The 27,099-nt window shown below is 41.3% G+C and overlaps 1 protein-coding gene across 2 annotated transcripts in view; it reads right to left on the bottom strand.

Moving 5' to 3' along the window:
* LOC105465664 (fibronectin type III domain containing 3B) overlaps positions 1–26,895 on the bottom strand; it is a 364,084-nt gene extending 337,189 nt beyond the window's left edge. Inside the window, exon 1 of one of the 2 annotated variants that reach the window (XM_011714222.3) lies at positions 26,747–26,895. The gene's annotated coding sequence lies outside the window, so the exon portion shown is untranslated. Of the gene's footprint in view, positions 1–25,888; positions 25,975–26,746 lie in introns of those variants that run through there. The other variant, XM_011714227.3, reaches the window with a different exon arrangement.
* Positions 26,896–27,099: the final 204 nt, after the last annotated feature.

The raw sequence follows: 27,099 nt of genomic DNA, 5'->3' as shown, positions 1-27,099 counted from the left end.
ATCTCTACATTCCAAGTCTTCATGCATCCTTTGTAAATACTAAGTATCGGGGTACTTAGGTTGACAAAGTAACTACATTAACCACATATCATACCTCTATATCACTATCACCAAGAACAACAGTATTCCAAATATTAGACTCGTAACTCTAAAGAAACAATTTCCTCCCCTCACTCTCTGGGAAAAAAGAAAGAAAGAAAAATTTTCAGAGAAATAAAGTGGGAAGCCAGTGTTCTAATATAAACATGACAAGCCCAATTCTATCACTGCAATATACTTTCTGACTTCAGTACAAAAATCTTTTCTGACCATCTGGAGCTACTCCAGGCATGAGGCCAAAACTTTGTAATTCCTTTTCAAAGTAAATGACAGATCAGTAACTGCCACGTTGCTAATGCACAGCCAAAGGGAGCACCTCATATCCTATTCAATGCTCCCTGGAGTTTTACACATGTAGTAAAAACAAAGTGCTTCCAAATAAATCTGCCCACTTTCCAATATTCCAAACTGAACAGCGATCCTGTCACTTTTGCACAAGGCGGCATTTTTTCGAGTGTGATCCTTTTACCCTATTTCACACACAGGAAGTAGGACTTCAAGTTTCACTAGAAACAGCCATATCTACACTAAAATGAATCCTAAGGATGTCCACTACTATTTCAGTTCTCCAGAAATGGCACATAGGAGTCTACCAAAACTTTTTTTTTCTTTTGAGACAGAGTCTAGCTCTGTCGCCCAGGCTGGAGTGCAGTGGCGTGATCCTGGCTCACTGCAACCTCCGCCTCCCGGGTTCAAGCAATTCTCCTGCCTCAGCCTCCTGAGTAGCTGGGACTACAAGCATGTGCCACCACGCCCGGCTAATTTTTTGTATTTTTAATAGAGACGGGGTTTCACCATGTTGGTCAGGCTGGTCTCGAACTCCTGACCTCATGATCCGTCCGCCTCAGCCTCCCAAAGTGCTGAGATTACAGGCGTGAGCCACCGCATGTGGCCCCTACCAGAAATTTTAAGAGTCTGTTCCCAGCAGTGCCTGAGATGCCTATAAGGTTGCAATAAACATGGGGTCACATATATACAGGGCAACAGAGTTGAACTCAAGATCAATGGTGACCCATAAAGTTGGTGGACACTTCTTTTTAAACCTCACTGACTAACAGAATCACTTTCTTCTTTCATCCAACACACCAAATGGAGAGCCTACTATGTGCCAGGTACTACAGTAATGATGAATGAAATCAAATCTCCCAACACCTTTGCCAAAAATATAAATTTGAAAAGCCCAAAAACCAGTTTCATGTAATACACCATTGATAATGAGTGCCACTTGAAAGCTCAGAGGCTAAAATTTGATAATCTTCCCCTGGAGCATATTGAGTAGAAAGATAGCAGCCAGCAATGGCTATGGACTTCCTACATTTCAAAGAAATGAAAGTTATCTCTGAAGTCACTCTTTGCATTGGGGAGCTGTCTTATCCTTTTAAGTAAAACATTTTAAAACTGAACAACCTGAAAACTCATCTGTTAGCAAACTGTTTCTTACAAAGACAAGTTAACAGGAGTTTTACAGATGAATAAAAGATGAGTAAATAGTAGCTGGCCACTAATCACAAAATTAAGCAGCAGATAAATTATAAATAAAAATATAAAACAGGTCATTATGGGGCTGACTTAGTCCATCTGGTCTGCTTTAACAAAATACCTTAGCCTGGGTAATTTACAAACAACAGAAATTCATTTCTTATAGTTCTCGGGGTTGGTAAGTCCAAAATCAAGGCATCAACAAATCAGATGTCTGGTGAGGGCTCCTTTCCTGGTTCACAGATGGTGCCTTCTTGCTGTGTCCTCACATGGTGGAGGGGGCAATCAGGCTCCCTTAGGCTATCTATCTAATCTAGCCATCTATTTTAAGAGAAAGAGTCTTCTATGTTGTCCAGGTTGGAGTGCAGGGGTTATTCACTCACTGCAGTCTCAAACTCCTGGCCTCAAGCAATCTTCTCACTGCTGCAGCCTTCCATATAGCTGGAACTATAGGTTTGCACCACCACACCTGGCCATTAAGCTTATTTTATACGGGCATGAATCCCATTCATGAGGGATCCACTCAAGATGTAACTGCCTCCCAAAGACCCCACCTCTTAACACCATCACCTTGGGGTTTAGGATTTTAACACATAAATAAAATTTGGTGAGGGGAGAGAGACACATTCAGACCACAGCAGGGTCTCATCCTTCTGGTGAAAAACTATCCCTGAGGATAAATTCACAAAATCAGAGTAAGAGAGCTAGAAAAGGCATTAGAGATCGTCCTACTCTGATTTTACCCAGCTCTTCTCTTAGAGACTGTTCTTTCAGGTTGCCCTCAAAACATCATGTAATCATTACTAAAATAATGGCATCCGAATGTCCTGAGCCCACTCCAAATGGAATCCTTGTGTCCTATCTGAGAACGGGAAAGAGATCAGCAATCATATCAGACAGTCACAGACAATTCAGAATCCTGGTAAGAGAAACAGCAGAAACCTCAGCGCAGATTCCTTGTCACAGGAATGCATGAGGAGGACACTCTGTCCTGGGTCTTTGGGGCTAGAAGGGGAAGAGAAGTAAACGTTGACAGAATTACCCTTCTCAAAGAGTTTAACAGGTACAGTGGAAATTCTAAGGCAGATATCACTATCAAAGAAAACTGTTGGGAGGAGAATGGGTAGCAGGGGAGAGTATCAGCAATGCAAGAATCTGAACAGAAGGACAATGTACAAGAAAAGGTAGGGACTTTCTGAAGGCATTTTCAGTGGTGGGGGGTGGGGATGATGTAAACAGCAAAGAATAGACTGTAGGAAAAGACAAAGAATGCTATGTTATTTTAGGGAACTGTGGAACATTTGAAGAAAAATGGGGAAAATACAGAAAAATCAAGACTTGCTTCAAAAGTATATAACAAAAAATGTATTTAACAAGGAAGATAGGGAGAAAAGATACGTGTAAACAAAGGACAGCAATGGATCATTCAAAACAGAAATCTTAAAATCTATGAGAGCAAGATGTGGTTTTGTAGCATTAGATCATACAGCAATTTCACTACCTTCAAAGGTGTCACCAAAAAGTAATGCTTTAAAGAGAGACACTATTTTTTTCTGACTCTGCCTACATTCACTTAATTCTTCATTCTCCTCTCATTTAGACCTAAGTTATTCACTTACTTAAGATTAACTTTTTCTCAGTGATATGGGCTTCAGGAAATAACTAATAGAAGTCAAAATGAGAAGAGGATGGATGGATAGTGACTTAAGAGTTTGGCAGAGTCAAAAAAAAAAAAAAGGACTTAGAAATATCATATATAAAATCAGCTCTGCCCAAATTGCAAAATGCCAATCATAATACTTACACAATAATCAAACAGTGATAAAGAGAAAATCCCACTTTCAAGAAGGAGAAAAGTGGCCGTGGTGGCTGACACCTGTAATCCCAGCACTTTGGGAGGCCAAGACGGGCAGACCACGGGGTCAAGAGTTCAAGAGCAGCCTGGCTAACACAGTGAAACCCCATCTCTACTAAAAATCCAAAAAATTAACCGGGTGTGGTAGCACACACCTGTCGTCCCAGCTACTCAGGAGGCTGAGGCAGCAGAATCGCTTGAACCTGGGAGGTGGAGGTTGCAGTGAGCCAAGATCATGCCACTGCACTCCAGCCTGGGTGATGGAGTAAGACTCCATCTCAAGAAAAGAAAAAAAAAAGAGAAAAGTAGCAGAAATTGGGGTACTAGGGACCAGTAACAGACATGGGCAGGAAGAAAGGAGGCAAATTCCCAACTCTAGAAAAGGAAAAGAATAAATTTACATATATAGCCTGCAAGAGGGCTGAGGGGTAAGGAGAGAAGGAATGGGGACCGAGCACTTCATGGTAATGCTGGCACTGATCAGCTTCCGGACATATCCTTTATTGCATGTATAAAAAACTATTAAAGAAAGAAGTGAAACTGCACAAACTTAACCTCAGCACCAGCATGATTACCTCATGTAACTTCTTTTATTAGTATCCCTAAAAGAAAGTCATTCAGATAAATAAGTTTATGGTTTTCGGTAGTTGTCCCCTAGTAACCTGGTTTATGCATCATGCATTAGTTTGTGGAACTGAAAGGTTAATGCTGGAAAAAAAGATCAGAGATCTCTTTGGTTCTTTGCCCCGACTTAGTTAAGATTGTGTAACTTGTACAAATATAACCATTTCCTGTCCGCTGAACAAAGCAATTAATGGTCTGGGTACAGTTTCTGAGATGATTTAAGGGAAGAAATCAATCTGGCCATGTCTCACTGAAGTTCATTTTAAAGAAAGAAACAAAAGAGACATGAAAATATAGAATATCACTATCTTGTTGAATAGCAGTTATTCTTACTTTATATAACCTTCCTCCCCCACAGATTGTACATGACACATTGGGAAAGGAATCTGCTTCAAAACTGCTTTCAAAGAATATATCTATCATCCATAACTTCAATTTACTATTAAAAAGTAGGCCAGTTGCAGTGGCTCACGCCTGTAATCCCAGCACTTTGAGAGGCCAAGGCGGGCGGATCACGACGTCAGGTCAAGACCATCCTGGTTAACACGGTGAAACCCTGTCTCTACTAAAAATCAAAAAAATTAGCCAGGCATGGTGGCAGGCGCCTGTAATCCCAGCTACTCGGGAGGCTGAGGCAGTAGAATGGTGTGAATCCGGGAGGCAGAGCTTGCAGTGAGCCAAGATCGGGCCACTGCACTCCAGCCTGGGCCACAGAGCGAGACTTCATCTCAAAGAAAGAAAAAAAAAAAAAAGTAATGTGCAGACCAGGCCATTTTAAAAGAAAAAATTGGTATTACTTCATGAATTTAGAATAAGCATCCATCATTCATATAGGATGGGCTCTACAAAAAGAGAAATATCAAGGAAGGAAGACCAAAGAAAAGAAGAAATGCAACCTGGGCTTCCAATGACTTCCCAGGGCTGGTTCCAGGAGCTCAGGAGGTATAGAAACACTGCCTTCCTTTTCCTCAAACCTTTATTGTTTAAACTAGCTTAAGTGGGTTTCTGTTACCTGCAATGCAATAATTCTTGACTAAACAAGAAAAATCTTTCTATCTTCACATAATTTGAAGTATCTCAGTTTTTCCTCTTGATTGAAAGTTCCATATGCCTCCAATAATAACAATTATAATTAGAACATGGCTTTAAAATTAAAATCAAACATATGTTTTCAGCTGGTTCAAACATATGGCATCTCAGTGTCAAAACATGTCCTGCTCCATCATTAAATCATTCGTTGAATAAACACTTGCTGACCAGTCTGTTTGCCAGTCACTATATATAAGAGAAGAGGAAAGAGTCGGTCTCTGCCTTCAAGGAATTTAGATTTTAGTGGGAAAGTCAAACAAAGAGGAATTGGACATTGGACATCTCCCTGCTTCTTCTCTTACCACATCTTTACAGCTACACTCAAATAAATACAACTTCTGATTGAACTGATGGCTCCCTAAACTTCAGGTACCAGTTCATGCAATCCATCTGTTCCTACAATCTTCTAGGTCTTCTAAAGGGCAAATGAGAAGTGTGGAGTGGGCCTTTAGGGTTTTCTCTCACCACAGTAAGTAATCAGTCTCATGGCCTAGGGAAGACAGAGAAAAGCCTGGTGTGGGGCCAACTCATAAACGTGCCTTACCCTCTGCCCACCACCACTACACTCTCACCTGAAGGAGCACACCACTACCACTCCCCACCCTAGCAACAGGACTGACAGCTAAAAGAATCTATACTTTTAAATTAAAATCTACCATCTTTCATTACTTATTCGGAAGTTCACCACAAAACTGAGTCATGAGAATCCTAAAAGATAGTATTTGAGAATTGTCAACGGGTCCCACTGACTATGAGCGCTCTCTCTTCAGGAGGGAAACAAATTCTCCAAAAAAAAAAAAAAAAAAAAAAAAAAACAGGTATTTAACAAGCACCAGTCAATTGAGTCCAAAGACCTCTCACAGCTAATAGGAAGTGACTACCTGGCTAAATCTTCACATTCTTGCAAATCCAAATATGTATTCCCTAAAGCTGAAGGCTGGAAGATTTAGATCTAAAGATGCCTAATTGGTTTGAAACCTTTCAAAATGACAGTTCTCAATAACTGAATCATTCAAAAGGAACTGCCTTAGGAATAAGTGATACATGCCCTTTATTTGCCTAAAAGTTTTAATTCACTGGACTATAGATAAACATGCTTACATAAAACCACCCGGTCAGCATCCTGGAAAAATATCATTATGCTAAAAGTTAAGCAAGTTTATATAGTCTATCAGGTATTAATGTTTTCCATGATTACTTTTCCATGGCAAAATGAATTGTGTTATTGACTTAGAAAAATAAACAATACGCCTAACTTGTATTTGTGCCCTGATTTCTTGCCAAATTTAAGTATACTAGATAAATTTCAAATAAATAGATCAGATAATCTATAACAGAGGCCAGGTGGCCAGTTAATAATCCATAGTCACTTTCAAACCTAAATTCTCAATCAAGAAAACAATTTTTCAGATGAAAATTTTGACTTCCAAAAGCTCTCTGAGTATCAAGAGAAATTTTTCAGTCTTTTAACTCTTTTACATACACGCTTCAAATTCCCACATGCCATGGAGAACAATTAGTGTCAGGAGTCCTGAGGAGAACTAATCTGAGAGTTATCCAAAAACCCATGGGGAAGGTCTATGGATCACAGGACTTCTTACTATTAATATCAAAGAGGCCACTAGAAACCCCCCTCTTTTAAGCAAAATATAAATTTGGAAAATATTTTTAAAATGCTCCCCTAAATATGTATTATGTTACATGTTATCATCAAAATGTATTTTTAAAAAACACACATATAAGTTACACTAGTACTACACTTATTAAAAAAGTTAATTCCATGTTTTGCTGCTTCCTGTGAGCATTTATAGTGACAAGTAAATAAGGAAAATAAACATTATGGAAGATGTTGGTTTTGATGAAAACCAGAAACAAAATGTCAGAGGCAAAATGGTCACTGCTCTAGGCAAACTGCTAAAGGTTTTGGGAATTAAGACACAGAGAAAAGAAAATGTTCATAAAACTTTCTTGGTTCACTGCTATATTCCTACGAAGATGGTAGAAACTCCTTGTTTTTCCAATATATCATTTCAAGAAGCAACGAAGAAGCTCTATATGTACAGTCAATACAAAACAAATATATGACCGGAAGTTATGATGCTAAAATGAGAGGTTCTGTTTGATGGAAACTACAGATCCATTACAATAAGATGATTTACTCTGCCTCCTCTAGACACAAAGACTGAATGTCTGCCTCTTGTAGTATTGGCTACTCCTCTGATTTCAAGCAAGTCCTTTCAACTTAAAGTCCTCTTCTCATTGTGTATTTCATGGGAAAATATGATATTGAGTATCTCAGAATGAATTATATACCAACTGAGGATCTGTAATAGAACATCCCAATAAACCAAATAAGGGATCAAAATAGCAATAAAAATCTTTGGCTTATCAAAAAAGGAAAAATGTAAGAGGGACATCAACTTGCTACAAACAAAAAAAAAAAGAAAGAAAGAAAATTAAGGATCTCATTCTTAAAGGACATAAAAGTAGCAGAAACCAAGTCAGCCCTAAGATTAGGGAATGTAACTCTGCAAGGCAGTATGATTAGAATGTACAAGGACAGGTTCACATTTTTTTCCTCTGTAACACTAATAATTTTTTTCTTGTTGTTATTGAAACCACAAAGTAATCGATTACCCTAATGAATATACAGATTTTCTTCAACATGAATGTTGCTTCTGAAAAGCAAAACTCTGATATTCTGAGAGAAAGCTCTGACAAAGCCCTCCTTCACGCAAGTTTCCAGCAGCCAGTGGGACATGTGAGCAACTAGGCAGTTTGCAAACATGTGGTTAAAACGTCCACAATTGTGCCAATTCTGACAATATTTTAAAAGGTTTCCTAGACACCTCACTTGCACGTAAGTCCATACATGATTTCAATGTGGATTAGGGCCAAATGTCCCAATAATATTCAGAATTTCAAGTTTTTAAAAATGACAGCTCCTTCCAGCCCAAGAATCAACCTCTATGTAGCACTGTATGCTTTTTTTTCCTCCCTACAAATCAGAAAATTAAATTTTCTTCATTTCCAGCCAGGGGCCACTCAAACAAATCTAATGGGTGTAGACAGCATTTCCTGCCTACTGCAAGGAAATAATGGGATTGTCATTATTAACATGGCCCAAGGCATGCACTGAGGTGGAGCACAGAAGAAATTGACCTTTAATTTTCATCAGTTAGACTGCACTGACTGCCTCGTTTAAAAAATAAAAAATAAAAGGTAGATGTTATTTTTCTTCAGCATTAAAGTCTAACACTAGCTCGTTCACTCTCATAGAGCAAGACAGGCTTCAATCCCTATTATCCTTTCCATTCAACTGTGTTTATGTCTAGAAAAAACCTGCCTGTAAAAGTTTCGTTCTTCCCCCAACCACTTTTACTTTTTTGGAGCTAGGCTTCCAATTTACAAGAAGCTGGTGAGGTTTAAGTACCTCTAAAGCAGAGAAACTATTCTATTGATCGACATCTCTGCCAAACATTCTATGTTATTTCAAAGAAAGGTGCATCCAAACAACAACGAGTGGCTAGGATCTCTAGAAATACTTTACGTACTTAACCTGCAAGGCACGGTTCCCCCACAGTGGTGTCTTTACACATGACAGAGATGAAGAACGCTGTCTGCAGTGGTGACCAAGAGATGAAAGGCAGGGCTTGGGAGCCCCACAGCTGCATCCACTAATGTCAAGACCTGATCTCTCTCAAAAAACAGAACAACATCCACAAAGACAGAGAAGGAATGGGAGGGAGTGACTCCCCTTTATTACAACGTTCCTTTGATCTTAGACTTAAGAAAGGAAGCAGAGCTGTCATATATCTATTAAAAAGGGACAACCTCTCTTTAAAGGGGCAGAAAGGAAGAAAAATATTGGTAGAAGTAGCACTTGCAATAACTAAGTACTGCTTGGCATTCAGATGCGCTTTCCCCCACAGGTGCTTTTGATATATGTTATTTCATTTTAGGTCCACACTACCTCACTAAGATAAACGGCTCGAGTATGACATTAAGGATGAGCTGGAAAGCTGTCTCATGAACAGGGACACCCAAGGAGCCAAAGGCATGGTCAAGACAAAACTGATGGCTAATATTCACATATGCTTTTAAAGTAACTGGGAATGTTTTTAAATAATTATCCCATTAAGAAATACATCCAACAATTAAATCTGTCTGTAGTCACAGAATAAAGCAATAAAATAATAAAACAGCAGCAGCTACCACTTACTAATCGCTAATTCAAAACACTATGTTGAGCCAAACAGTCGTAACAAGACACAGAGAGACTGAGCATAAAACACTGAGAGTCCTAAGAAGACACTGAGAGGCTGGGCAATTTAACCAGTGAGAGATGTGCACAGTACAGTCCCAAACTCAGATGTTTCCAGAGCACCAAAATATTAACTCCAAAAATATCAACTCCAAGTTAAGTGAGTAGTTTCCCATATCCCCTCCAATTATGAAAACTGTTTAACCAGCTATTATCTACAGACAAGGGCTCAAGAATACCCAAGAAGCATGGTCTCCTTAAAAATGTTTCCTTTTCGAATGGCGTAAACCCGGGAGGCGGAGCTTGCAGTGAGCTGAGATCCGGCCACTGCACTCCAGCCAGGGCGACAGAGCGAGACTCCGTCTCAAAAAAAAAAAAAAAAGTTTCCCTTTCATCTAATACATCTTGCCATTAAACTTTCTAGAAAATCATTCTATGCTTTCTCATGAAAAACGTTATGAAAGATTATTTCTTGGCTAAAACTGAAACTTACTGAAGATATACAAATACACCAATCTGTGTTAAAAATATATTTTTTTTTAAAAAAAAGTCCTTCATTAGTCTGCTAAGCAGGACATCTGACATCAGGCTAGAATCGTCCCTCTATTGGACTTACCGATGACCCAGAGGAAACTAGAATTTAGGAAACCTGCCATCCCACATGAAACATACTGGGAACAAACTCAGTCACCTTCATCAGTGCCACATCCTTCCCCAGTCATCGCCTGTTCTCCCCTACTCACTCCTACTGCCCCTGCTCCTCACGAAAACAAGGAAGACAAACATGCAATTAGAACGTTAATGGCAAACACTTTGGACCCAAAATCACACTAAATGAAATGAAGCTAAAATAATCTATTAAAGACATTTATTTGAATCCTCTGTTCTTTTTTTGTCAACTAGTATGTCCTCATAGGTTTGAATGAACTCCCGAGGACACTGAACTAATTTAAGAGAACTGCAAAGCGAAACATAAACAGGAAGTGACACTGTTTCCCTGTTTAAATTGAATACAATAAGCAAATGGTAAAAGCTAAAAAGCTATGTTTTCAAATTATTGAGATTGCCACAGGTGTCAATAAGATCTAATTAAAGCTACAGGACAATAATCACATAGCAAATAGGTCCAAAAACAAATAAAACTGGAAATAATTATGTTTCTTCATTAGTGAGGAAATTGTATAGTACATTAAGATATGTATTGCTAAACAAAGCCTGAAATAAAATATAAACCTTAAAAATTGGTATCCATTTCTTCTCCTCCCACCTTGCTTTAAAAGAAAAAAAGGGGCGTTTTTTTAAGATGAACTTCCTAAAAGACTCCAAATTACTGATTTTATAGTAATTTATTTAAAAATGAGTATAAATACAAAGCAAATTTTGGTGATAGTGGTGAAAGTGTGTGAGGTTAGAGAGAAGAGAGTCCAAGCAATTTTAAAGAAATATAAGGAAATAAAACACTCAAATCCTAAAATTACAATCTATTCCTCCTTTGATAGATGCTTAAAACTGTTCTCTTTACATCTTGAGGTATAATATTGATATTTAAGAAACTATATACTCTTAGGAATAAATTCAGTGCTATGGTGATCTGCATCATGAGGACCCACCACAGCAAGTCCTGAAAGCTGGAAGGAGGCAAAGGCTTCCCTGCCTCCTACTGTAGAGAGAGGGGTCAGGTGGGCAGCCAGCATTAAGGACCACTTCTCTGGAGGTGCTGCCCACCCCCACGCCCCCGTTCGGGGGCATTTTAGCACTTACAGCCTCCCTCCTGAGACAGGAGAGAAAGAAGAAGGTGGTTCTAACAGTCCTCACCATTCTGTGGAAACAATCTCCAGAGAAGCACATAGCTCCTTCTAGACCACAAGGAATATTCCTGTGAAGAAGCCAGGAATGGTTTTTAGGCAACACAGCCTTGGGGGGCTGCATCTTCACTTAGTCTCTTTGTCCACACCACTCCACAAACACAAGGAAAGAAGCAAATCAGGCCGCTCTTCAGAGCCTTGTCCTTAACTCACCTTCAGTGAACTCACTTTCTAAAGATGGAGTCGAGCCCTACATGATTTCTAACAAAGGACGCATTTAGGGTTGCCAGCTACCCAGGTTTAGCCCGGGCCGTCTGGGAAAGCACAAGTCTCCTCTGAATCCTGAGGCCACCTTTAATTAACTGCAGGAGCTGCTTTCTGAGTTCTCAGAGATAGACACCCTCTAGTCCATTGCTCATCCCCTCCCTGTGGCTGCCTTAGGTACAACCTAAACCACCAAACAGCATTAACCTTAAAAGGAGAAAAACAGCATTAGGAATAGAAGGATTTGCTTTCCCAGGTGCAAATTATAGGAATAGCATCTTATTCTTATAAACTTAAATGAAAGCTACTGGGGATGAACAGAACTGTTGTACCAGTGAGTAAAAGGACTCCCTTTCATAGAGTGTTTAGAGTGTCCGAATAAGGTAAAACTTCATTTAGAGTGTCCGAATAAGGTAAAACTTCACTATCGTTTAACCAACTGCCTCAGATTTTTCCCATTCACTCTATTGCGTTTCTTATACATTACTTTCTATGAAGTACACTTTTATTCTCTGGTTTCTTTCATTTTAAGCTTAAGTTGCTACTACAGAGAACAATCTAGGAAAATCTTCTCCTTGGAAAATGTCCAGAATATTATTGTTTCAAAAGAAAATTTTAGGTTTTTTTTTTTTTTTTTTTTGAGGCAGAGTCTAGCCCTGTTGCCCAGGCTGGAGTACAGGGCCATGGCGCGATCTCGGCTCACAGCAACCTCCGCCTCCCGGGTTCAAATGATTCTCCTGCCTCAGCCTCCTGAGTAGCTGGGATTACATGTGCCTGCCACCACACCTGGCAAATTTTTGTATTTTTAGTAGAGACGGGTTTCACCATGTTGGTTAGGTGGGTCTCCAACTCCTGACCTCAGGTTATCCACCCACCTCGGCCTCCCAAAGTACTGGGATTACAGGTGTGAGCCACCACACCCAGCCTAGATTTTAGTTTTCTAGACAATAGACCGGTTGAACACGTAGAAGGCATTCAGCTAATATTTAGCCTTCGTATTCAGCCGCCTGGGAACACAGACACTGTGCCAAGTCTAGAGATACAAATAAGATCATGAACCTGAACTACTGAGAAGCCATGAGATACAGCTGAAAAAAGGTTTTAAATCACTCTAAGGGACCCTAGGAAAGTGTTTTAATGTTTTCGAGTATGCCTTCTCACCTTTGATTCACTCAATGAACACTTATGGGGGCACTCAATATGTACCAGCTTCTGTTGTGGACACTGGAAACACCTACAGAAAAACAGAGTATCTTCCAGAATTATTTTTAATGAAAGTGTGTATATAAATGGATAGATGTATACACACACACACAGAATATACATATGGATGGAATACGTATTTACATGAAAGTGCCTGGCAAGTAGTGAGTGCTGGAAAATTGTTGGCCACTATTACTGCATTTTACATCTGCCTTGTGGTCAGAGGGTTTGGAAGTACAGTGCACAAAAGTGTCCTCATTTCTATATAAAACTGCCAATAGCTGGCTATCATTTTACTCCAAGGAATATGATGATTAAAACCTTCAATTTTGCCCTATCTCCTAACTGGAATCCTTTAATCTAAGCACTATTCTCACCTCTTTCCAGCCATTAGATTGAAAACCTTAAAGGGACAGAATACCAAGAGGGCCAACTCCCCAACTCCGAGTTCCCCAAACTTGTCTGATCATATAATTCACCTGAAACACTTAATAAAGATTTCCAGATCCCACCCCAGATCTAAAGAACAAGAGCCCCACAGGCACCGCCCTCTCCAAACACACAGCCCTATAATGTCCCAGGAGATTCTTCTCTTAACAGTCTTTAACTCCCCCTGCAAATAGCTGAGGTCATTCTCCTCAAGTTCTTTCCAAGGCATGCTCTTTGACCCTTTCTCCATGGCTTAGTTTAGCACTAACCAACACTTGGCCAGAATCAACTCTTTCAGCTGAGCCTCCAACAGCTCAGCAAGGCACATTTGGGGGAGGAGAGGGTTTCTGTCCCTTAATATGTCCTTTCTAGAATTTCACTTATAAAAGGATCATTTAAGGCCAGGCGTGGCTCATGCCTGTAATCCCAGCACGTTGGGACGCCAAGGCGGGCGGATCGCTTGAGCCCAGGACTTCCACACCAGCCTGGGTAACATGGCAAGACCCCATCTCTACCAAAAAAAAAAAAAAAATTAGCTGAGCACCTTGCCGGAGGCTGAGGTAGAAGGATCACTTGAGCCCAGGAGGTGGAGGCTGCAGTAAGCAGAGATCGCACCACTGCACTCCAGCCTGAGCAGCAGAGCCAGACCCTGTCTCAAAAAAAAAAAAAAGAAAAGAAAAGAAAAAAGAAAAAAGACAAAGATTATTTTTTGAAAGGATCATTTAAAACTACCACAAACCTCTGAAAAGTTACATTATTTTAAAAAATAATTCCCTTAACATAATTTGAACTGACTCCAATAAACAAAACGCATGTAATGGAGGGCCCATATTTTCATGGAACAGAAATACGGCTTTTTATCCGAATTTTCCAAATCAATTCACAATCTAATAGAGACATGAAAAAAGTCATGTATTCTCTGAAGAACATTCATTTCTTTAAAATAGCAATGAATAAAAAGCTAGCTTTGCACTACAGGTGACTCATACCTTTCATCTTCATTTGTTTGATTAAACATTTATTAGTTCCCTACTTGGAGGAAAAAACTCAAGAACATCATGGAAACACAAAAATGCCAAATATAGGCCATGTTCCAAAGAGAGTAGGTTCTTTGGCGGTGATTTATGAGACTTTGATGCACCTATCACCTGGGCAGTATACACTGAAACCAATTTGTAGTCTTTTACCTCTCACCCTCTTCCCAACCTTTCCCCTTGAGTCCCCAAAGTCCACTGTATCATTCTAATTGAAAGGCACTAAGTTTAAATGGTACATTCAAACTGGGGATCCAGCCACGCAGCCATCAAATGAACATTTACTGTGTATCCACGATGAAAAGACCCCAAGTTAAATCAGAAATCATCCCCCTACTCACAAATAAGGGAGACAAGGAGACTATTAGGCAACGATGAAAAAGTCAAGTCTTCTGAAAAGTACAGATAAAGTGCTAGAAGAAATTTAAGAAAATGGTTAAGTTAGGAGAAACCCCGTCTCTACTAAAAAAAATTACAAAATTAGCCAGGTATGGTGGCGCATGCCTGTAATCCCAGCTACTCAGGAGGCTGAGGCAGGAGAATGGCTTGAAACCAGGAAGCGGAGGTTGCGGTGAGCCGAGATCGTGCCATTGCACTCCAGCCTGGGCAACAAGAGCGAAACTCCGTCTCAAAAAAGAAAAAAAAGAAAAGAAAAGAAGTTATCTAAAATGACGGCTCTGGAACATAACAAGGATATGCAAAAAAAAAAAAAAAAAAAAAAAAGGGAGATCATTTTCTTTTGAATAGCCCAAAATCATTTAAGAGCATTCTAAAGCAATGTAGTAATTCTTCATATCGCTCCCGGATATGAGGAGACCATGACTCTCAATACCTTTTGATATAGTAATGACCCTACTGCCAGAGAAATTAGTAGGCCACAAAAGTGATAGCTATGGTATGAAAAGCTCATTGAGTGGAGCTGTATCAAGCCATTTATATACACAGCAATATATATACACACACTATATAAAGAGTATATACACTATATATACACACTATATATACACACACACACACACAAACACACACACACACACACAAAAGAAAATATACCCACAGAGGCCGGGCGTGGTAGCTCACGCCTGTAATCCCAGCACTTTGGGCGGCTAAGGCTGGTGGATCACCTGAGGTCGGGAGTTGGAGACCAGCCTGGCCAACATGATGAAATCCTGTCTCTACTAAAAATACAAAAATTAGCCAGGCATGGTGGCACGTGCCCCCAGCTGATCCAAAGGCTGAGGCAAGAGAATCACATGAACCCGGGAGATGGAGGTTTCAGTGAGCCGAGATCATGCCATTGCACTCCAGCCTGGGTGACACAGTGAGACACCATCTCAAAAAAAAAAAAAGAAAAAGAAAATATACCCACAGAGAATGCACGTACACATTACTATCACACTCTTGTAATCTGACACTGTTTTCCAGGAGTTCCGGAATGAATGGTAAACATTTTGTGGTAGCCAATGGTATGTAATTTTCCTTAAGAACTTACTTGCATTTGAATTTAAATCTTTCCATTAGAATTTTTATCTGACATTTTGAGTATACGTACTTTTCATCTGACGTTTAGGCTTTGGTATCCCAACATTAAATGAAAATCTTGCCCATCTTTTGGTAAATGTGATCCAGCTACACTCAACATCAAATACCTCACAAGAAAAAACAGAGGGAGCAGAACCTACTATGCAATCATTAGATGCTAGAGACAAGTTCAGAGGAATAAAACAAAATATATGTGGTTTCTTCCATTCTATCCCTTTTGTAATTTGGTTTTACAGTCTAAGGAACTAAAGAATTCTAACACCACCAGGCGCGGTGGCTCACGCCTGTAATCCCAGCACTTTGGGAGGCCGAGGCGGGCGGATCACAAGGTCAGGAGATCGAGACCACGGTGAAACCCCGTTTCTACTAAAAATACAAAAAATTAGCCGGGCGCGGTGGCGGGCGCCTGTAGTCCCAGCTACTCAGGAGGCTGAGGCAGGAGAATGGCGTGAACCTGGGAGGCGGAGCTTGCAGTGAGCCGAGATTGCGCCACTGCACTCCAGCCTGGGCGACAGAGCGAGACTCCGTCTCCAAAAAAAAAAAAAAAAAAAAGAATTCTAACACCTAATGCATTTCCAACATGAGTAAAGAGATGACTTAGACCATTTCTCTTAAACAGAAATCAAAGTTTTTCCACAGTACTAATGATGTCAAGAATGAATAAAATGTTTAAAGGTTAGGCCGGGCGCGGTGCCTCATGCCTATAATCCCAGCACTTTGGGAGGTAGAGGCAAGCAGACCACCTGAGGTCGGGAGTTCGAGACCAACCTGACCAACATGGAGAAACCCCATCTCTACTAAAAATACAAAATTAGCCGGGGGTGGTGGTGCATGCCTGTAATCTCAGCTACTCATGAGGCTGAGGCAGGAGAATCACTTGAACCCGGGAGGCAGAGGTCGGGGTGAGCCAAGTTCACACCATTGCACTCCACACTGGACAACAAGAGCGAAATTCCGTCTCAAAAAAAAACAATGTTTAAAGGTTAGAAAATGTGACAGGTCCGATTGTACACCTACTCCTGGATTTCTAAATGACTCGCTGTGCTATTCAGGATAGATTATCTTCATGTGCTTACATGGTCTGCAAATATTAATAAACTCCCTGATTCATCTCAATATTAAAATGCCCTTTTTTCCCCTCCAGAGATCTACTTTTAAACATTTTCCTCTTAAATTTAAGTCAGATAATAAAATAAGGAAACTCTCTGATCTCCAAAAAATGGCCTAGGGAAATCTCCATTTACACTGCAACAGAGAGATGAGGAAAAAATAACTACCTATATACCTGCCTGAAGTAGACCAAGGGGAGTAAACAGGCATATGGAGACTGTGTAGGATACATCTTCAATATTTACTTTGGCATTTTTTAATTGTCATAAGATATACATAACAAAAAATTTACCATTTTCTGTATTCAACTTAGTGGCATTACATACATTCATAATGTTGTACAACCATTGCCACTGTTCATTTCCAGAACTTTTTTTTATCATCCCAAACAGAAATTCTAAACCCATGAAACACTATCTCTCCATTTTCCCTTCCCCCAAGCCCTGGTAATCTCTATTCTACTTTTTGTCTCGATGAATTTACCCTTAAATTTTTGTGTCTGGCTTATTTCACCTAGCATAATGTTTTCAAGATTCATTCATGTTATGGCATGTATTAGAATTGCCTTTTTACAGCTGAATAACATTCCACTGTACCATAATATTCCAATATATAATATCATATTTTGTTTATTCATCTGTTGATAGACATGGATCATTTCTACCTTTTAAGTATTGTGAATAATGCTGCTATGAACACTGGCTTTTAAGTACCTGAGTCCCTGCTTTCTTTTGCGTACAGGAATAGGAATGGAATTGCTGAATCACATAGTATTTCTATGTGTAAATATTTATGAACTACAAAACTGTTTTCCACAGTAGCTGTATCATTTAACATTCCCAAAAGCAATACACAAGGATTCCAGCTCAATATATTTAAGTGTTCTCTAATTCACTACTTCAGAATAATGTTTACCTCTATTTCTTAATCAGAATTATTTTTCTTGAGATTAAAAAAACCATGATCAAAAAATCAGAAACAGCATCTAAAGACTTTTATTATTTTCTTTCCAATTGAATGATTTAAACAGTAAAAGATATAGAAGGTATAGAATGGGTTTTTTAAAACCTTTAAAATATTAAGAGAAAATGAAGCATAATGTCCTAGAAATACATTAAGTATCCTATACGTACAACTTGTACTGTAAAACTGGTCAAATCTGACCCCTAAGTAGTCACATACTAGAAAACGTCGCATATGAGTAACTGAGTATGAAACATAAAATATCCAGAAATCTTTTAAAAGAAACTTACTCTTGTTACTGGCAAGTTCATACAGTACCTGGAACTAAGCTGCCCAGGAGAATCTTGCTTTAGTAAAAGTAGAGGAGGAGGACATGTAATTTTAGCTTATCTAAATACTAAACTCAGGACTCTCCACAATCCTGCCCAAACACGAAGGCAGAAGAAATGAGCTAAAAGCAATAATGATGTTCTTAAACTTTTAACACCTGCTCTCACCAATCTGCCATCAAATGCTTACACGTGACAAAAGAAGTTAACAAGTAGCAAAACAAATGTCACTAGAAAAACACCAAAACCAATAAATAGGCATAGTTGGAGTCTATTGGTAGAGTGGAGTGGGGTGGGGTGGCGGAGGCAGATACTGTGCTTATTGTTGTGATATATTTTGCAAGCAAATAATATAGTTCTACCCATTGCTGGTAAACTGTTTGTAGTTCACATGATAGCATTGAGTCAATCAACATTTATTTCATGGCAATCCACAGAGAACACTGACTTTCCAGGGGCTTCTGTATCTCTATGAAAAGACCACCAGCAGTCCAGCATCAGTGAATGCATTCTGCACTTTTACACTGCTTTTAAGTAAATTGATTTTTCCCAAGGTGCTTAAAAAGTGGTTTGTTCTTTTAATTAGGTAAATATTCCTCTAAAGATCTATTTAAACTTGATATTTACAGTAAAACCTTTTCATATAGAATAGGCAGCCAAACTTTATCCTAGCCTTGCCTGGATAATTGCAAATCCCTAATTAGTTACATCTAGAACAATGGAGTTATTTTTAATAGAGACCCCTCTTTCATAGGCTATGGGGAATCTTAAATCCCTTAAAAATAAATTAAACCATTATATTTCCTGGGATCTTAGAATCTTCAATTATTTCTAAAACATCCTACCTTTGTTCATGTATAAAGATCACTTTCTAGACAATTATTTCAACAGAAAACTTTTCATAATTGTGAGTTAAGATCATTTAAGTAAGTTTTTATGACTAGTTGGCCTTTATGAAAATCTTTACTACTCTTTCCAGGGTAAAAACAAAGATGTATCCTTAAATTCTAATATAATTTAGAAGGCTTAAAGTCTAACACAGCCTGAAGGTGCTCCAGTTTTAGTATTTCTCAAATTTCAGAAGGTAGCAAAGAATTGAACTTAACCACCATCCAGCCTTAGGAGTTTGGTGGTAGATACTGTTCTCTCTACAAGATTCCAAAAACATCAGAACAGAGTAGAATATTCCATTAACAAAGAACCTGGTCTAGATCTCAAAATATGCATTCTGAGTCAATAAACAAGTAACTGAAATGAAATTACATTTTAAGCTCAAAAAGAATCATTTAACACAAGACACACTTTGATACTTACTAGAACCTCAAATAACACTGTGACTCAACACCATTTCTGAAAAATCCCCCACCACCCCACAAAATGGTTATTTGAAGCTGATGAGGTATTTTAATGATATTATAAAAACAAAACAGGGCCGGGCAAGGTGGCTTATACCTATAATCCTAACACTTTGGAAGGCTGAAGCAGGGGTACTGCTTCAAGCCAGAAGTTAGAGACCAGCCTGAGCCACAAAGTGAGACCCTGTCTCTATAAAAATAAAAAAAAATATTAGCCAGGCATGGTGGCGTGAACCTATAGTCCTAGCTTTAGCCATACTGGGGAGGCTGAGGTGGAAGGATCACTTGAGCCCAGGAGTTCGAAGCCATAGTGAGCTATGATAGAGCCACTGCACTCCAGCAGCAGTGAAATGCTGTATCTTAAAAAAGGAAAAGAAAAAAAAATTAGAAGGCAATGTCTAACTGACACTGAGTATTGCCAAGGGCATCAGAAATTCTGATCCAACACTGACAGAACGCTAAACTTGCATATCTTAACCGGGGAGAAACGAAGAAAAATTCAAGAATCGAATATTTTCAAACTGACAAACATCCTCATCTGTATGTAGATGGCTGATCACGACTGTCTATCGATCTTATGTGATTTATACTTGGTGGTTTTAAAAACATTTCTGTCCCCTGATCTTCAATTGGCACCCGACATACCTTCTGTTTCCAAGAACTGGTCCTTGACATTAAACCTGCACCATGAACAAACTCCCCTCCAGGTGAGCTTGTTACTAGGGTCTGGCCTCTCACTGGATATACCTTGCAAAGTGCTCAAGTACCATCAAGTCGTCCTTCCAGTTGGGCCTGTGCTTGTCTACCTGCGCCTATCTAGCCACAATAATTCAAGCATTCTCTCCCTCTTTAAAACACATAATGCCATAACCATACTATATATTTTAAGGGAAAATACATATATAAAGGCACTCAGAAACTAAAGTACAAAGCTTCTCCTCAACCACCTAAGTGAATTCTCAACAGCTTTAAGAGTGAGAATTAATTTACTTGAAAATAATGTCTTACCACATAAAAATCCCACTTAATGGATTAACCTCATTAACATGAAGAAAAGGCAATTGTGATTTCTAAAGTGGAAAGGCAGGTAGGTTGCAAAGATTCCCCTACACTGAAAATATGATTCTTTTCCATTCTTAGCTGTAATTGCTGAAAGCTCAAGTAATAGGCTAAGATAACATACAAGGAGTAAAACCTTATGACTCTATCATTCAGTACTGAAAGTTCCTCTAAGAGACTGCACTTCTTCCCCCCCACCTCAAAAACAAACAGCCCTGAATCAAGCCTGGCCTGCCCACTTCAGCAACACTAGCCCAGCTACAGACCAACTTCCCAAAAACACAGATATGGGACAACTTACGTACAGTACAACTTTGGAGAGGTCACAAATCACCTATTCCATTAGGAGTGGGGTGAAAATAAAATACAACATCTAAAGCTTGGACCTTATTTACTGATCACAAAGAGAAAAATCATTTTTCCAACTGTCCAAGCACAATTTGGAGGTCTCTGAAAATGTGCAAAGAAATACCATAGGACCAGCTCAGTTTTAAACTTTGTAATATAATGAACTATGGGGTTTGTATAAGGCTTTGCCAAACACTTTTCAATACACTGACTCATTAATCCCTTGTGACAACCATTTGAAAAGGTATGAGTTAGATCTTTCCTCCTTATATTAAAATGAGGAAACCCAGACTAAGAGAGATTCAAAAGCTTATCAAGGACCCAGCTAGAAAGTAAAGTTATCCCTTGGCAGAGAAGATATTCTGATTTCAAACTGATGCTCAGATGTGGCCCTCAATCTTTGTCCATCATTTAAACATCTTTATTCCTTAAAATTATAGTAAATTTGTCATTTGTATTAAGCACTTGGGGATGTCCTACAAATCAAACCATATGTCATGGGTTAAATCATGTTTCCTATATTTGTCACACTCACTAGGACACTATAATCCTATTTATGACATGGTTCTTATCCTGAAAATAGTACAGTGGTATCTTATCCTTGAAAATAGTACAGTGGTCCCAATGGTCAGGAATGGGTATGAACAGGATGTTTCAGTTATCTGAACAGTCTCAGTAACTGACGCCTTACCTGCAGTTGAATTAACAATTTTCAGGCCGGGCGCGGTGGCTCACGCCTGTAATCCCAGCACTTTGGGAGGCCGAGGCGGGCGGATCACAAGGTCAGGAGATCGAGACCACGGTGAAACCCCGTCTCTACCAAAAATACAAAAAAAAAATTAGCCGGGCGCGGTTGTGGGCGCCTGTAGTCCCAGCTACTCGGGAGGCTGAGGCAGGAGAATGGCGTGAACCCGGGAGGCGGAGCTTGCAGTGAGCCGAGATCGCTGCCACTGCACTCCAGCCTGGGGGACAGAGCGAGACTCCGTCTCAAAAAAAAAAAAAAAAAAAAAAAAATTTTCAAAGAGCTGGAAGCAATGTAATTCACATAACACTAAAATAACTTAGAACAATTTTAAGATAATTTACAGACATAGGTCCTTCAGGATATGTCTAAAGATTATGAACTGCAATTATCCCTGGACAGTACTATAACTATGGAAGATACAGTAGATTCAGATATACTTATACTGAACCTGGCAGTTGCCTCTTAAAAATCCTAATAAAAAGAGATTACATTATAATTTGCCTTTTCCTGAGGGTAGTGCACCAAAAAAAAAAAGGTATTGGGTTATAGGATATGTATAGATAGAATCCAATCTAGATAAAAGAATGCTCACTTTAACATGAGTTGGAATATTCACCATTCCATACAAAATCAGAAAGTTGTTGAAATTCCTTTTAGCAAATGAAACTCTAAAATTCAATGAATTTAAATTAAATCCACTAATCAGAAAAGTATTTGATCATCTGCATCAAACAGATCTTTCTTACTGTTTTAATCTTACACATATTCTTCCCAATTCATGGATGAATCCAATGTGTTTGATATTTGATTTTTATACTCTGATAGTAAAAGAATAATTTTGATTCTTCAGATTACTTCTGCAGCTACATAAGGAAAAGTGAATAATGGTTTACTGATACTTATGAAGTCATCTGAAAAGAACTGTCCAATGAACGGATGAACATGGGTATGAGAGGATCATTTTTTTCAACTTTCTATTACTGACTTTTCATATTGTTTCCTATTTGTACTCTTTTATTACACTAAAATAACCAACAAGCTCTGACTACTTTTTCAGCAATTCCTATGTACAATTCCTATATTAAAACAAAAAAGAACATGTCATTTAAAGTTTTTCCCACCAGCTTTAACTATGACATGTAAGCATTGTTTTTAAAACCAAATAGTTAACAAATAATATGCATATTTTATCCACTCTACATAGGAAAGCAAAGTTGAGCTATAGCTAATTCGGTCTTTAAGTTCCATTTAAGGGCTGAATGTAACTTCTGATATCATAGAAGAAAGAAAAATGAACTAAGAGATCTGAAGAGCAGTATGCAGCCTGGACAACATAGTGAGACCTGTCTCTACAAAAAAAAAAAATAATAATAATAATAATAATAAATATCCTGGCATGGTAGCGTGCACACCTGTAGTCCCAGCTACTGGAGAGGCTAAGGTGAGAGGATCACTTCAGCCTGGGAAGTGGAGGCTACAGTGAGCCATGATCATGCCACTGCACTCCAGCCTGGGTAACAGAAGGAGACTCTGTCTCAAAGTAAAATAAAGAGCAATATGACCAAGCTACATGTGAAAGATTTGGGAGTCAAAAAGTTCTACACTTTGCTCTCCAATATGGTAACCACTAGCCACAAGTGGAAATTACAAGTAAATAAAACTTAGGCCGGGTGCGGTGGCTCACGCCTGTAATTCCAGCACTCTGGGAGCCCGAGGCGGGTGGATCACCTGAAGTTAGGAGTTCATGACCGGCCTGGCTAACACGGTGAAAACCCATCTCTGCTAAAAAATATTAAAATTAGCCGGGCATGGTGGCAGGCGCCTGTAATCCCAGCTACTCGGGAGGCTGAGGCAGGAGAATCGCTTGAACCCGGGAGGCGGAGGCTGCAGTTAGCCGAGATCGCGCCACTGCACTCCAGCCTGGGACACAGAGCGAGAATCCATGTCAACTCGCCAGGCAGAGGTGGCAGTGAGCCGAGATTGCGCCACTGCACTCACTCTAGCCTAGGCGACAGAGCGAGACTCCATTCCAAAAAAAATAATTAAACTGTTGTTTCTCAGTCCACTAGTTACATTTCAAAGACAGTTATATGTGCCTTGTGGCTGCTAAACTGGACAGCACAGACAGAACCATTTCCAACACTTAAGAAAATTCCATTGGATGACACCGTTGGTAGCTACGTGATCTTATGCAAGTTACTTAATTTCTGTAAATCTCAATGCCCTTATTTGTAAAGTGTGCATAACACAACCTAAATCGAAAGACTATTAGAATTTTAATGAGATAATGTATAAAAGCACAGGAATTAGTGCTTAGTACACATCAGATACCCCAGAAAGGAGCTATTAACACAATCCTGTATTAAACTTTCGTCTATAATGGTGACCCTCGACAAGTCACTTTCCCTTCCGGGGCCTCATTTTCCAAACTGACAAGTGTGGGAAATTCTTCTAGTTAGCTTCTAATGAACCTATCAATCAAATGCTACCAGGTTAAATAAAGTATTGAGCAAAAGGAGCACAAACTCCTACTGAGTAAACTGTTACCTAGGCTCCAAGAGCCTAGAGCTTCCTCACAGATCCCAAGCATTCTTCAAGAAACCCCAGAAGACTGGCTCTCCAATATAACCCATCGTCTGATGTGCGCTATTTATAAAGTCTGTCTTAAAAGATTACCGGAATATCTTTCTGAAATTGTGTATACTGTAATTAGAAGCTACAACCTCCTATTTCATGATGAGATCCTGCAGTTTTAACATCTTTTAAATGAACACTATCTTTACAGATGAATTTTTTTTTATCTTAAAGTCATTTAAACCACAACACTTTAAAAGCACGTGAGTTTAAAAACAATTTTGTAATGACTGATTTTTTTTTTTTTAATCAACTATGCCTCATTCTCAGTCAGCCTGTGGGTGCCCCTCTGGTATCTAAACAAAGTGAGAATTGTACCTTCATGGGTGAGGTCCTTTCGCAGGGCCAGAAACATGCCCAAAGACTTTATCCTCGTTAACAGCTGCTCCCAGGGAGCCAGGAAATTTACTGATCCAGTAAATTTCAGAGTCAGCCTCCAATGAGGGGGAACCAAGGGCCCCCACAAAAGGCACAAAACCAGCGCTCCCGGCTGCTATCCACTGTGGGGCGTTGCCCAGGCACCTAGGGTCACAGCTTTAACTTAGGGGTGGAGGAGCAACTCCGGCAGCAGAAATCATTACAGAGCGAAGCAATTTTGCCCAAGGCCTGAAGCCTCAAAAAAAAAGTGTTATTCCAGAGCAGATTCCTTTTCTTCCGGGTCTGTCTGCTCCTTCTGACTCTTTGCCCACAACCACCGTGCCTCCCCATTCTCAGTGCCCCACCTCCTGCCACATTTATTTAAAAAAAAAAAAAAAAAAAGAACAAGGAGGAGGAGGAGAAGAAAAGGAAGGAAGGAAGGAAGGAAGGAAGGAAGGAAGGAAGGAAGGAAGGAAGGAAGGAAGGAAGGAAGGAAGGGAGGGAGGGAGGGAGGGAGGGAGGGAGGGAGGGAGGGAGAAGGAAGGAGAGAGAAGGAGAAAGAAAGAAAACGATTTTAAAAAGCATATTCCCTCTCCCTTAGCTTTCCCTAGGAAGGCCTGGAAACTGGAGGAAATTCAAATCAAATTAGTTGCACATTAAAAAATAAACAGACAAGCAATCAGGAGGTGCCCACCCAACAAAAGACCTCACCCGTTCCAAAATATGATTAAGCCTGGGAGGGAAGAGGGGGAGGGGGACTAGAAACCAGCAGGGATGGAGAGATAAACCTGTGGATTTTTGGCCCCAGCGTTGACCCATTGCGGCCAAATTCTAAATTTTGTTTAAAGAAAATGCTGAGTTGAGGAGAAAAGAAAATAAAAAGTTGTAACTTTTAAGGAAGTCTGCAAACGGCAATGTCTGAATAAAATGCCATTGCTTCCCTTCGTCTGGGATGGCAGGGTGGGAGCTGAGATTCCAAAAGCTCCAACTCCGACCGCGCACTCCTGGAAGCCTCCCCGCCAAAGGCGCCGCCGGGCGGCGCAGCCCAGTCTCCCGAGACGGCGGGTCCGGGTCCTCTGGCTCCCACGGGACGCCAGGACCCGGACCTCTGGGAAAGTTCGCGGGCACAGCCCGAGGCCCCACTTTCTGCCGAGAGTGACAGGCCCTTCCCACGCCTGCCGGCCCCAGCCCAGCCGCGGGCACCAGACGGTCCGCGCGGCCTCTCCTGGCCGCCTCGGGGAGCAGATTCCGCCCGCCCGCCCCACCCCCGGCCGAGGCGCCCCTCGGGGTGACGGACTGACCGGAGCTCCGCTGGCCCACACACCGGGTCGCCCGCTCCTTCCCGCCGCGCCCCGCTCCCCCGCCCGAGCTTCCAGCCGCCAGGCTCGCCAAGTCCGGCCGCGGCCGCCGGTTACCGCCCCCAGCCCGGGGGGAGCCCGGGGGGCAGGACGGGGAGGGAGGACGTGGCGCGCTCGGAGGTGGCCAGCAGCGGGGCGGGGAGTGTCCCGGAGAGGCCCAGCCGGGGGCGGGGGAGCCAGGCCGGCGCGGGCTCGGGACCCTCCCCGAGAGCATCCCCGGGTTCGAGGCCCCCGACTGCCCCCGCCGGCGCGGAGAGGCGGCCCCAACTTCCAGCCCCACTTCGCACACCCGCCCTCTTTCCTCCACCATATGGAAATCTACAGCCTCAGAAAGTGACACGTCGAAGATTCCTCGGCCTCGCCGCCCGCCCTCCCCCTCCTGGGCAGCGTTCCTGCCGCGGAGATTCCGGGAGGGGGAGCGGATTCCTCGGACAAAATCTGCTGGGAAGGCTGGGGGTGGGGGGAGGCCGCGAGCCACTGCCCCAATTTTTTTTTTTAAGAGGAATCTACCCGTTTCTTTCACTCCTGCAAACCCTGAGGCAGGCGGCACAAGCGGGGAACCCGACCCCAGAAAGGCGGGGGCCGCCCCCTCCCGGGTCCCGTGTTCCCGGGGTGCCCAGGCGAGCGCGGGGCGCCCCAGCACTCCGGCGCCAAGTTTTTGCCGGGAAGCCCAAGGCGCTCCCGGGACAGGGACGCACTTTGGCGGACTCGGCGTCAGGCCGGGGCTTTCCAGTGCACCGGACCCGGCGATTGCGCGTGGGGTCCGGTTCTCCTCCAGTTCCCGGCTCCTGCACGCCTTACCTTCCCTAGGGCTGAAACGCGGGGCTCCGGGCGCACCACACACCGGGTCGCCCACGCCTTCCCAGCCGGCAGCCCAAAGGATTCCTGACGCCCCCTTGCTGCTCCCGCCGCCGCCGCTCTCCTCCTCCTCCAGCCGCCGCCGCCGCCGCCGCCGCTCAAATAACTACCAGGAGGGTTTGATGGGGGATTCCGCCATGTCAATGATGTCGGGACCACATGGGGATTTGGGGCCCGCCCACTACCGTAAACCGCCGAGTATACCTGCCGCCACAATCGCAGGCTCGCAGAAGCTGTTGTCTCCGGCCCTGCCTAGCTAAGCAGAAACTCCTTTTGGTTCAGCCAGACTAAAGAAA

Source organism: Macaca nemestrina, chromosome 2, assembly GCF_043159975.1.
Source record: "Macaca nemestrina isolate mMacNem1 chromosome 2, mMacNem.hap1, whole genome shotgun sequence".
Taxonomy (NCBI): Eukaryota; Metazoa; Chordata; class Mammalia; order Primates; family Cercopithecidae; genus Macaca; species Macaca nemestrina.
Note: the sequence above shows the minus strand (reverse complement) of the source record. Positions and strands in the feature narration are given on the sequence as shown.